Source organism: Oncorhynchus tshawytscha, linkage group LG19 (genome assembly GCF_018296145.1).
Source record: "Oncorhynchus tshawytscha isolate Ot180627B linkage group LG19, Otsh_v2.0, whole genome shotgun sequence".
NCBI lineage: Eukaryota > Metazoa > Chordata > Actinopteri > Salmoniformes > Salmonidae > Oncorhynchus > Oncorhynchus tshawytscha.
The window spans coordinates 13,394,672-13,408,661 of NC_056447.1; the positions used below are offsets into that span (position 1 = coordinate 13,394,672).

At 40.9% G+C, this 13,990-nt stretch overlaps 1 protein-coding gene across 3 annotated transcripts in view; it reads right to left on the reverse strand.

Annotated features, from left to right (window-relative positions):
* Nucleotides 1-13,990, reverse strand: part of osbpl5 (oxysterol binding protein-like 5) — a 103,309-nt gene that overhangs the window by 71,380 nt on the left and 17,939 nt on the right. The window lies entirely within an intron of this gene.

A 13,990-nucleotide genomic window follows, 5' to 3' on the forward strand; every position in this document is an offset into this window, starting at 1 on the left:
ACTAAAATGTGCAGTTATGTCACAACGCAATGCCACAGATATCTCAAGTTGAGGGAGCATGCGATTGGTATGCTGTCTGCGGGAATGTCCACTAAAGCATTTGTTAGAGAATTTAATCTTCATTTCTTTACCATAAACTGCCTCCAACATTGTTTTAGAGAACTTGACAGTACATCCAACTGGCCTCACACCTGCAGACCACGCCAGCCTAGGACCTCCACATCCGGCCTCTTCCCCTGCGGGATCGTCTGAGACCTGCCACTCGGACAGCTGATGAAACTGAGGAGTATTTCTGGACTGTAATAAAGCCCTTTTGTGGGGAAAAACTCATTCTGATTGGCTTCCATGCCAGGCTCACCCATGTGAAATCCATACATTAGAGCATTATGAATTCATTTCAATTGACTGATTTCCTTATATGAACTGTAACTCAGTATAATTGTTGAAGTGCTAATTCTCCCAAATTCTGCCATACAGGCTAGGATTGGTGCATTTCTGTGCACACCCCATAAATTCCAGGTGTAAAATTTCAGTGGGGCTTTTATCCCATGATTGTAAAAGGGACACTAACTTTGCTGCCATATAGAAGGATTGGAGTTATGACAAATGATCAAATAATTTAAGCCAAATTCTCAATTTGTGCTTTAAATTTATACGGGGTCCATCTACTTACTTGATTTATTTTACCTTTATTTAACTAGGCAAGTCAGTTAACAACAAATTCTTATTTTCAATGACGGCCTAGGAACCGTGGGTTAACTGCCTGTTCAGGGGAAGAACGACAGATTTGTACCTTGTCAGCTCGGGGATTTGAATTTGCAACCTTTCCGTTACTAGTCCAACGCTCTAACCACTAACCTGCCGCATTATAGAAATGTATACACCCTCACGAGTGGCGCAGCGGTCTAAGACACTGCATCTCGGTGATAGAGGCGTCACTACAGACTTAATAATTGTGTTATTTTGTCATTAACATTTAGACATTTGTTTAACTTATAGATCACATTAATAATATCATAGACTTGCCTCCTACACCACTTTGAAGGGAACATAATTCATAGCCAGAGAGGCCCTGAGAGAGGTAGCAAGACTGTGTGTGTGTGGTATATATATATATATATATATATATATATATGTTATATATATATATATATATATATAACACATATATATATTATATATATAACACATAAGGGAACATATAATTCATAGCCAGATATATATATATAGGCCCTGATATATATATATATATAGCAAGACTGTGTATATAACATATATATATATATAACATATATATATATATATGTTATATATATATATATATATATATATATATATATATATTATATATATATATATATATATAACATATATACATATATATATATATATATATATATATAACATACATATATAACATATATATATATATATATATAATATACATATATAACATATATATATATAACATACATATATAACATATATATATATATATATATATATATATATAACATATATACATATATAACATATATATATATATATATATATATATATATACATATATACATATATAACATATATATATATATATATATATAACATATATACATATATAACATATATATATATATATATATATATATATATATATAACATATATATATATAATATATATATATATATATATATATAACATATATACATATATAACATATATATATATATATATATATATATATATATATATATATATATAACATACATATATAACATATATATATATATATGTTATATATATATATATATAACATACATATATATATATATATATAACATACATACATATATATATATATATATATATACATACATACATACATACATATATATATATACATACATATATATACACATACAGTGGGGCAAAAAAGTATTGTCAGCCACCAATTGTGCAAGTTCTCCCACATAAAAAAAGGGAGGCCTGTAATTATCATCATAGGTACACTTCAACTGTGACAGACAAAATGAGAAGGAAAAAAAAATCCAGAAAATCACATTGTAGGATATTTTTATGAATTTATTTGCAAATTATGGTGGAAAATAAGTATTTGGTCACCTACAAACAAGCAAGATTTCTGGCTCTCACAGACCTGTAACTTCTTCTTTAAGAGGCTCCTCTGTCCTCCACTCATTACCTGTATTAATGGCACCTGTTTGAACTTGTTATCAGTATAAAAAGACACCTGTCCACAACCTCAAACAGTCACACTCCAAACTCCACTATGGCCAAGACCAAAGAGCTATCAAAGGACACCAGAAACAAAATTGTAGACCTGCACCAGGCTGGGAAGACTGAATCTGCATTAGGTAAGCAGCTTGCTTTGAAGAAATCAACTGTGGGAGCAATTATTAGGAAATGGAAGACATACAAGACCACTGATAATCTCCCTCAATCTGGGGTTCTACGCAAGATCTCACCCCGTGGGGTCAAAATGATCACAAGAACGGTGAGCAAAAATCCCAGAACCACACGGGGGGACCAAGTGAATGACCTGCAGAGAGCTGGGACCAAAGTAACAAAGCCTACCATCATTAACACACTACACCGCCAGGGACTCAAATCCTGCAGTGCCAGACGTGTCCCCCTGCTTAAGCCAGTACATGTCCAGGCCCGTCTGAAGTTTGCTAGAGAGCATTTGGATGATCCAGAAGAAGATTGGGAGAATGTCATATGGTCTGATGAAACCAAAATAGAACGTTTTGGTAAAAACTCAACTCGTCATGTTTGGAGGACGAAGAATGCTGAGTTGCAACCAAAGAACACCATACCTACTGTGAAGCATGGGGGTGGAAACATCATGCTTTGGGGCTGTTTTTCTGCAAAGGGACCAGGACGACTGATCCGTGTAAAGGAAAGAATGAATGGGGCCATGTATCGTGAGATTTTGAGTGAAAACCTCCTTCCATCAGCAAGGGCATTGAAGATGAAACGTGGCTAGGTCTTTCAGCATGACAATGATCCCAAACACACCGCCCGGGCAACGAAGGAGTGGCTTCGTAAGAAGCATTTCAAGGTCCTGGAGTGGCCTAGCCAGTCTCCAGATCTCAACCCCATTGAAAATCTTTGGAGGGAGTTGAAAGTCCGTGTTGCCCAGCAACAGCCCTAAAACATCACTGCTCTAGAGGAGATCTACATGGAGGAATGAGCCAAAATACCAGCAACAGTGTGTGAAAACCTTGTGAAGAGTTACAGAAAACGTTTGACCTTTGTCATTGCCAACAAAGGGTATATAACAAAGTATTGAGATACACTTTTGTTATTGACCAAATACTTATTTTCCACCATAATTTGCAAATAAATTCATTCAAAATCCTACAATGTGATTTTCTGGATTTTTTCCCCTAATTTTGTCTGTCATAGTTGAAGTGTACCTATGATGAAAATTACAGGCCTCTCTCATCTTTTTTATGTGGGAGAACTTGTCTCAGAGCAGCAGGGACACCCCGCTAGAGAGCATTTCAGCAGGAAGCCAGAGTCACTAAGGTCTGAGGTCACCCACAGAAAATGAAAGTTAACATAACATTCTAGAGTGCCCTGCATGACTGGAGTCGTGTTTTCAATAAGCGCCAGCAGTCGGCTAAATAGCAGAAAACAAACTCATTGTCAGGAGACTACTTCTTTCATTTAAAATATTAACTAGGCTTCTTTTCATTTAAAAATTTTAATTCGGAAGTCAGAAAGGTCTGTATAGCCTTCCCCACTGTAAGTAACAATATGCATCTTGTGATTTATTGATAGGACAGGCACCTGTCAGTCACAAAGAGAACATTGACTAACAATGGCGCCGGAGAAGAAGGCTGACATTCTACGTGTCCCCAACCGATTGGGTTTTTGTTCATTTATTTGAGTTGTTTGTAAATTATTTTGACTTATTTTGAACATAATGTTGCCGCTACCGTTTCTTGTGACCGGAAAGAACTTCTGGACATCAGGACTGCGATTCCTCACCACGGACTGGCAGAATCCTTTTTCTCCTTTAACGAGTCTGACGAGCCCAGCGCGAATGATATACTGATGTGTTTCTGAATGGACATAAATGTTTATAGGCCCAGATCCCTGTGATTTGCGTGAAGAGGCAGAGAAAAGGGGGCCAGAGGAAGGGCTGCCTTCAGAGAATTCATAAGGTGATCGAAAAAACCTCCACTTCCTTCCATTCTGCTAGCAAACGTGCAATCTTTGGAGAATAAAATAGATAACCTATGAGGAAGATTAAACTACCAACGGGACATTCAAAACTGTAATATCTTATGAATCATGAGGTCGTGGCTGAACGACGACACTATCAACATACTGGCTGGTTATACACTATGCCGACAGGATAGAACAGCGGCATCTGGTAAGACAAGGGGTGGCGGACTATGTATTTTTGTAAATAGCAGCTGGTGCACAATATCGTAGGAAGTCTCGAGCCATTACTCACCTGAGGTAGAGTATCTCATGATAAGCTGTAGACCACACCATCTACCTAGAGTTTATCTGTATTTCTCATAGCTGTTTACATACCACCAGTCAGAGGCTGGCACTAAGACAGCATTGAATGAGCTGTATTCCGCCATAAGTAAACAAGTAAACTCACCCAAAGGCGGCACTCCTAGTAGCGAGGGATTTTAACGCAGGGAAACTTAAATCCGTTATACCAAATTTCCATCAACATGTTAAATGTGCAGCCAGAGTGAATAAAATAAAATAAACTCCAGACCACATTTACTCCACACAAACACAGCTCTCCTTCACCCTCCATTTGGCAAATATGACAATTCTATCCTCCTGATTCCTGCTTACAAGCTAAAATTAAACAGGAAGCACCAGTGACTAGATACATTTTAAAAAGTGGTTAGACGAAGCAGTATGATCCGGGATGATCCGGGATTCCTTCGATGGAGGAGAACACCACATCAGTCATTGGATTCATCAATAAGTGCATCGATGACATCATCCCCAAATTCCCGTACATACCCCAACCAGAAGCCATGGATTACAGGCAACATCTGCACTGAGCTAAAGGCTTGAGCTGCAGCTTACAAGGAGCGGGACTCTAACCAAGAAGCTTATAAGAAGGTGTCAATACAGGACTAAGATCGAATCGTACTACACCGGCTCTGACGCTCCTCGGATGTGGCAGGGCTTGCAAACTATTAGACTACAAAAGGGAAGCACACCCGAGAGCTGCCCAGTGACACGAGCCTACCAGACAAGCTAAACTACATATGCACGCTTCGAGGCAAATAACACTGAAACATGCATGAGAGCACCAGCTGTTCTGGAAGACTGTGAACACGCTCTCTGCAGCCGATGTGAGGAAGACCTTCAAACAGGTCAACATTCACAAGCTTGCGGGCCCAGACGGATTACCAGGATGTGTACCGAGCATGCACTGACCAGGTGGCAAGTGTCTTCACTGACATTTTTAACATCTCCCTGTCCAAATCTGTAATACCAACATGTTTTAAGCAGACCACCATAGTGCCTGTGCCAAAGAACACTAAGGTAACCTGCCTAAATGACTACCAACCTGTAGCACTCACATCTGTAGCCATGAAGTGCTTTGAAAGGCTGGTCATGGCTCACATCAACACCATTATCCGAGAAACCCTAGACCAACACCAATTTGCATACCCCCTAACAGATACACAGATTATGCAATCTCTACTGCAAACCACACTGCCCTTTCCCACCTGGACAAAAGGAACACCTATGTGTGAATACTATTTATTGACTACAGCTCAGCGTTCAACGCCATAGTGCTCATCACTAAGCTAAGGACCCTGGGACTAAACAAATCCCACTGCAACTGGATTCAGGACTCCCTGACGGGCCGCCCCCAGGGTGCAAGTGTAGGTAACAACACATCCGCAACGCTGATCCTCAACACAGGGGCCCCTCATGGGTGCGTGCTCATTCCCCCTCCTGTACTCCTGTTCACTCATGACTGCACGGCCATGAGTGACAAAGACAAAGGAGATGATTGTGGACCACAAGACAGGGTTGCAGTGGAGCAGGTTGAAAGCTTCAAGTTCCTTGGTGTCCACATCACCAGCAAACTATCATGTTTCAAGCACACCAAAACAGTTGTGAAGAGGGCACGACAAAACCTATTCCCCCTCAGGAGACTGTAAAGATATGGTATGGGTCCTCAGATCCTCAAAAATTATACAGCTGCACCATCGAGAGCATCCTGACTGGTTGCATCAATGCCTGATATGACAACTGACCGGGATTCAACCACAAGGTACTACAGAGGGTGGTGCAAACGGCCAGTACATCACTCGGCCCAAGCTTCCTGCCACCCAGGACCGCTATACCAGGCGGTGTCAGAGGAAGGCCCTAAAAATTGTCAAAGACTCCAGCCACGATAGTCAAAGACTGTTATCTCTGCTACCGCATGGAAAGCGGTACCAGAGCGCCAAGTCTATGTCCAAGAGGCTTCTAAACAGCTTCTACCCCCAAGCCACAAGACTCCTGAACATATAATCAAAGGGTTGCCTAGACTATTTGCAACCCCACTATTTTACACTGCTGCTAGTCTCTGTTGTTACCATCTATGCACAGTCAATTTAATAACTACCTACATTTACAGTTGAAGTTTACATAGACCTTAGCCAAACACATTTAAACTCAGTTTTTCACAATGTATTTTGACCCATTCCTCCAGACAGAGCTGGTGTAACTGCGTCAGGTTTGTAGGCCTCCTTGCTCGCACACGCTTTCTCAGTTCTGCCCACAAATTTTCCATGTGATTGAGGTCAGGGCTTTGTGATGGCCACGCCGAATACCTTGACTTTGTTGTCCTTAAGCCATTTTGTGCCAACTATGGAAGTATGCTTGGGGTCGTTGTCCATTTGGAAGACCCATTTGCGACCAAGCTTCAACGTCCTGAATGATGTCTTGAGATGTTGCTTCAATATATCTACATAAGTCCCCTCCTCATGATGCCATCGATTTTGTGAAGTGCACCAGTCCCTCCTGCAGCAAAGCACCCCCACAACATGATGCTGCTAGCCCCATGCTTCACGGTTGGGATGGTGTTCTTAGGCTTGCAAGCCTCCCCTTTTCCTCCAAACATAACGATGGACATTATGACTAAACAGGTCAATTTTTGTTTCATCAGACCAGAGGACAATTCTCCAAAAGTACAATCTTTGTCCCCATGTGCAATTGCAAACCGTAGTCTGGCTTTTTTATAGCGGTTTTGGAGCAGTGGCTTCTTCCTTGTTGAGCGGCCTTTCAGGTTATATCGATATAGGACTTGTTCTACTGTGGACATAGATACTTTTGTACCTGTTTCCTCCAGCATCTTCACAAGGTCCTTTGCTGTTTTCCTGGGATTGATTTTCACAACGCGCCTCCTTCCTGAGCGGTATGATGGCTGCGTAGTCCCAAGGATGAACCAGACTTGTGGGACCAATTTTTTTCTGAGGTCTTGGCTGATTTCTTTTGATTTTCCCATGATGTCAAGCAAAGAGGCACTGCGTTTGAAGGTAGGCCTTGGAATACATCCACAGGTACACCTCCAATTGACTCAAATTATGTCAATTAGCCCATCAGAAGCTTCTAAAGCCATGACATAATTTTCTGGAATTTTCCAAGCTGTTTAAAAGGCACAGTCAACTTCGTGTATGTAAACTTCTGACCCACTGGAATTGTGATACAGTGAATTATAAGTGAAATAATCAGTCTGTAAACAACTGTTGGAAAAATTACGTGTCATGCACAAAGTACATGTCCTAATCGACTTGCCAAAACTTTAGTTTGTTAAGAAGAAATTTGTAGTGGTTGAAAAATGAGATTTAATGACTCCAACCTAAGTGTATGTAAAGTTAAAACTTCAACTGTACATATTACCTCGACTAACCGGTGCCCCTGCACATTGACTCTGTACCGGTACCCCCTGTATGTAGTCTCGCTATTGTTACTTTACTGCTGCTCTTTAATTACTTGTTCTTTTATTTTTATTTATTTTTTTAAACTGCATTGTTGGTTAGGGGTTCGTAAGTAAGCATTTCACTGTAAGGTCTACACCAGTTGTATTCAGCATTTCACTGTAAGGTGCATGTGACTAATACAATTTGATTTGACTGGGACAAAGTGCTGGTTTGTCAGCCTGCCGTCTGTTTCGCCACTTAGTACCTGTGATATTTTTGTGAGCTCCGGCTGGCTGCAGTCAGAATTATTTTCATGGAAGTAGAGCATGATGCTTCTTCATCGTCTCCTCCTGTGAGTGAATTTTACATGTGCCATGTAAAGTTGAAATACACTTAATTTTTTGGTGGCACAAATCATTCCACATTGTTTTAGAAAATGTGGCAGTACATTCAAATGGCCTCACAACCGCAGACCACATGTATGGCAAGTGGTTTGCTGATGTCAACGTTGTGAACAGAGTGCCCCATGGTGGCGGTGGGGTTATAGTATGGGCAGGCATACAGTGCATTTAGACTAGAGGTCGACCGATTATGATTTTTCAACACCGATACTGATTATTGGAGGACCAAAAAAGGCTGATACCGATTAATCGGACGATTTTATATATTTTTTGTTTGTAATAATGACAATTACAACAAAACTGAATGAGCACTTATTTTAACTTAATATAATACATCAATAAAATCAATTTAGCCTGAAATAAATAATGAAACATGTTCAATTTGGTTTAAATAATGCAAAAACAAAGTGTTGGAGAAGAAAGTGAAAGTGCAAAATGTGCCATGTAAGAAAGCTAACGTTTAAGTTCCTTGCTCAGAACATGAGAACATATGAAAGCTGGTGGTTCCTTTTAACACGAGTCTTCAATATTCCCAGGTAAGAAGTTTTAGGTTGTAGTTATTATAGGAATTCTAGGACTATTTCTCTCTATACCGTTTGTATTTCAATTAACCTTTGACTATTGGATGTTCTTATAGGTACTATAGTATTGCCAGTGTAACAGTATAGCTTCCGTCCCTCTCCTCGCTCCTCCCTGGGCTCGAACCAGGAACACAACGACAACAGCCACCCTCGAAGAAGCGTTACCCATGCAGAGCAAGGGAACAACCACTCCAAGTCTCAGAGCGAGTAACGTTTGAAATGCTATTAGCGCGCACCCCGCTAACTAGCTAGCCGTTTCACATTGGTTACACCAGCCTAATCTCAGGAGTTGACTTGAAGTCATAAACAGTCCAATGCTTGACGCACAACGAAGAGCAGCTGGCAAAACGCACAAAAGTGCTGTTTGAATGAATGCTTACGAGCCTGCTGCTGCCTACCACCGCTCAGTCAGACTGCTCTATCAAATCATACTTAGTTATAACATGATAACAGACAGAAATACGAGCCTTCTGTCATTAATATGGCCGAATCCGGAAACTATCATCTCGAAAAGACGACGTTTATTCTTTCAGTGAAATACGGAACCAGTGGCATCCATTAGTCTAAATATTCCTGTTACATTGCACAACCTTCAATGTCATAATTACGTAAAATTCTGGTAAATATGCAGGTTTAAAAAGATATACCCTTCTGTGTATTGATTTTCAGAAAGGTCTTGATGTTCATGGTTAGGTACACATTGGAGCAACGATACGCACCGCATCGATTATATGCATCGCAGGACACGCTAGATAAACTAGTAATATCATCAACCATGTGTAGTTAACTAGTGATAATGATTGATTGATTGTTTTTTAGTTTAATGCTTAATTTAATGCTAGTTTAATGCTAGCTAGCAACTTACTTTGGCTTACTGCATCCGCGTAACAGGCAGGCTCCTCGTGGAGTGCAATGAGAGACAGGTGGTTAGAGCATTGGACTAGTTAACTGTAAGGTTGCAAGATTGAATCCCCCGAGCTGACATGGTAAATATATGTCGTCCTGCCCCTGAATGAGGCAGTTAACCCACCGTTCCTAGGCCATTGAAAATAGGAATATGTTCTTAACTGACTTGCCTAGTTAAATAAAGATTAAATAAAGGTGCTTTTTTAAATAAAGGTGATTTTTTTAAATCGGCCAAATCGGTGTCCAAAAATAAATCCAAAGATTTAAGATTGTTATGAAAACTTGAAATCGTCCCTAATTAAATCGGCCATTCCGATTAATCAGTCGACCTCTAATTCAGACCCCTGGACTTTTTCCACAATTTCTTATGTTGCAGCCTTGCTCTAAAAAATGTTTTTTTTTTAATTATTAATGAAAAAATTAAAACATTCCTCAATATACATGTAGAGAATTATTCAGACCCTTTACTCAGTACTTTGTTGTAGTACCTTTGGCAGCAATTACAGCCTCAAGTCTTCTTGGGTATGTCCCTAAAAACTTGTCTCGAAGCCACAGCTGCGTTGGCTTGGCTGTGTGCTTAGGGTCATTATCCTGTTGGAAGGTGAACCTTTGCCCCAGTCTGAGGTCCTGAGCGCTCTGGACCAGGGTTTTCATCCAGGCTCTTTGCTCCGTTCATCTTTCCCTCGATCCTGACTAGACTCCCAATCCCTGCCGCTGAAAAATATCCCCACAGAATCATGCTGCCACCACCATGCTTCACCGTAGGGATGGTGCCAGGTTTCCTCCAGATGTGATGCTTGGCATTCAGGCTTGGTTTCAATAGACAAGAGAATCTTGGTCAGAGTCCTTTAGGCAAACTCCAAGCGGGCTGAGGTGCCTTTTACTGAGGAGTCGTGCCCAATCGTGCCGAATCCTTCCGTCTGGCCGCTCTACCATAAAGGCCCGATTGGTGGAGTGCTGCAGAGATGGATATCCTTCTGGAAGGTTCTCCCATCTCCATAGAGGAGCTCTGGAGCTCTGTCAGTGACCATCGTGTTCTTGGTTACCTCCCTGACCAAGACCCTTCTCCCCTGACTGCTCAGTTTGATTGGGCGGCAAGCTCTAGGAAGAGTCTTGGTGGTTCCAAAACCGCAAACATTTTTTGGTACCATTCCCCAGATGTCCCTCAACACCATCCCGTCTCAAAGCTCCACGGACATGGCTTGGTTTTTGCTCTGACAACTGTGGGACCTTACAGGTGTGTGCCTTTCCAAATCATGTCCAATCCATTGAATATACCACAGGTAGACTCCAATCAAGTTGTAGAAATATTTCAAGGATGATCAACGGAAATGGGATGCACCAGAGTTCAAACTTTGAGTCTCATAGCAAATACAGTTTTTTTATATACATTTGCAAAAAGTTCTAAAAATCTATTCTCGCTTTGCCATTATTTCCAATCCATTTTAGAATAAGGCTGTGATGTAACAACATGTATGAATTGTAACAAAATGTCTGAATGCATTGTATATGGATGATTTACAAAGCCAGGCACATTTAACATTTAGGCTGTTGATTATTATTAGATTGTGGTTTCCTCTCTCCTCACTTTTCTTAGACATTAAAGGCAAGGGCTGTTTTCTCGTCTCCTAACGCCACTACTGCCTCCGTCACATTGTTCTCAACACCAATATGCTGGGTAACTGCTATTATGCAAATAGAAATATGGTCTAGGAAAAGGCGACAATTCAACAGCGCACAGATGTTTCAGAACCGCGGACAGCGATGGCTATCCAATGCGGGAGAAAGAGCAGGGGTGTTGCAACTTGCACCATTGTTCTGATTTAATAGAACAATATACAATTTCAGTAGCACGTCTTAGAATAATGTACTGTGCCATCCCCACAGCCTCCACAATAATCTTTGGCATGATATATTTAGCTAGCTAAGAAGATCACATTTAATGGCTAGTTAGCTTCGCAAGCTAGCAAATGTTAGCCTCCAGCTAGCTAATGTCGACATGACAGAATTTCCATGCAATTTGGTTTAGCCAGCTTTTTTGGATTAGCACTCTAGCTAGCTAGCTAACCTTTGAACCCAGGTACTGTCTAACTAGAAAGCTGGTAAGTTAGCTAACATCCTTTGTCAGCACAACAGTTGTTCCAATTTTAAGACTAGCTAGTTAGCGTATTAGCAAACATGTTGATAGCTAGTTATGTGTTAGCAAGTAATGTTAAACACTAGCTACCTATTATTATGCGCTAGCAGTAGATAACTAGCTAAGCCTAAATGCTATAAATCATGACAATGATAGTAGAGGTATCTAGTGTATTTGCAAACAATTCATATATCCTCCCCCAGATTCCTCTAAAGGTCTCAGACTCCAGGATGGGAAAATGCATAACAAGAAATAAACAGATTAAGACAGAAGGGGACCATGAGACCCTGTTGTATTTCAAATAGTTAATCTGTTGTCAATTTCTATTCTGACTTATAATGTTAAAAAGGGAAGAAAAAGACCCCGTTTATCTGAATTAGCAAGGCTACTCACTAAACCAATGATAGGCTACAGATGATACAAAAAAGTATGTCTACACTTCTTCAAATTAGTGGATTTGGCTATTTCATGCTTTCGGGCTAGGCCCCTTAGTTCCAGTGAAGGGAAATCTTAACTCTTCAGCATACAATGACATTGTAGAAAATTCTGTGCTTTCAACTTTGTGGCAACAGTTTGGGGAAGGCCGTTTGGTGTTTCAGCATGACAATGCCCCAGTGCACAAAGCGAGGGCCATATAGAAATGGTTTGTCGAGATCGGTGTGGAAGAACTTGACTGGCCGGAACAGAGCCCCGACCTCAACCCCATCAAACACCTTTGGGAGGAATTGGAGTGCCGACTGAGAGCCAGGCCTAATCACCCCAACCTCAGTGCTCGACCTCACTAATGCGCTTTGTGGCTGAATGGAAGCAAGTCCCCGTAGCAATGTTCCAACATCTAGTGGAAAGCCTTCCCAGAAGAGTGGAGGCTGTTATAGCAGCAAAGGGGGACCAACTCCATATTAATGCCCATGATTTTGGAATGAGATGTTCGATGAGCAGGTGTCCACATACTTTTGGTCACGTAGTGTATAATTTCAGGAGTTATAAATGTTGGTAACGCAGTAAATGGCTCGGTAGAATAAACCTTTTTGCAAAAGTATAGTACAGGAATACAGGCACAATTTATAGTCCAATAGTTACACATGTTTTGGGAAAGGGGGACAGGGGTGCAAAGTGTTAAGATTTGCAGAATTTAGCAATCATCGGGGCAGAGAATCAGGGCTAGTGATCAGTCCAGTTCAAGTGTTCAGCAGTCTGATTGCTTGTTGATTTAAAAAATGGTCTGGGAGCCTGTTGGTATCAGAACTTATGCGTCGATGCAAACTGCCCAACGGTAAGGAAGTGAACAGCTAGTGGCTGGGGTGTGTGGGGTCCTTGATGATGCTGTAGGTCATCCTCAGACACAGCTTTGAGTATATGTCCTGGATGGATGGTAACACGGTCCCACTGATGTACTGGGCCGTCTTCACCACCCGCTGGAGGGCCTTATGGTGGTGGTTGGCGATATTCCCGTACCAGGCCATGATGCAACGGGTCAGGACGCTCTCGATGGTGCGGCGGTAGTTTTTGGACAGAACCCAGCTGTCTCAGAATAATCTCAGCTGTGCATAAGTGTTCTAAGCGTAAACTAGGCCTAGTTGACGTGTAATTTACAGTTAAATCTCATAACCATTGGCAGGACTTTCACTCGCCAAGACAAACATGGGAGAGGCAGAATGTAAACATGCTTCCTGCCTGATAAGAGAGAGCAAATCGCTTGCTACATGACCACTTACCTACCATTTCAGCCTGTCCGACATTCTGTCTTTGTGTGTTAGGACATAGAGCTTGCCATTACTGCTTAATTAGTCTCTTGTATATCTATTTATGGAATAGGTTGTGTTATTTCTATGCATTATTTATAAGTGCCGCACATTGTCTTGTGAATATAATTCGGAGCTGGAGATTTTAATCTGTTAACATCAAGTATTTCAGAGAGTGTTTGCTGTAGTTTGCGACTTGCTAAATAGAATGTTTAACTTAAAAACAGAACAAATATGCATCTCAATCCCAATAATGGCTGAATATTTCCACAGCGGTTTGTTCACATGCTCAAC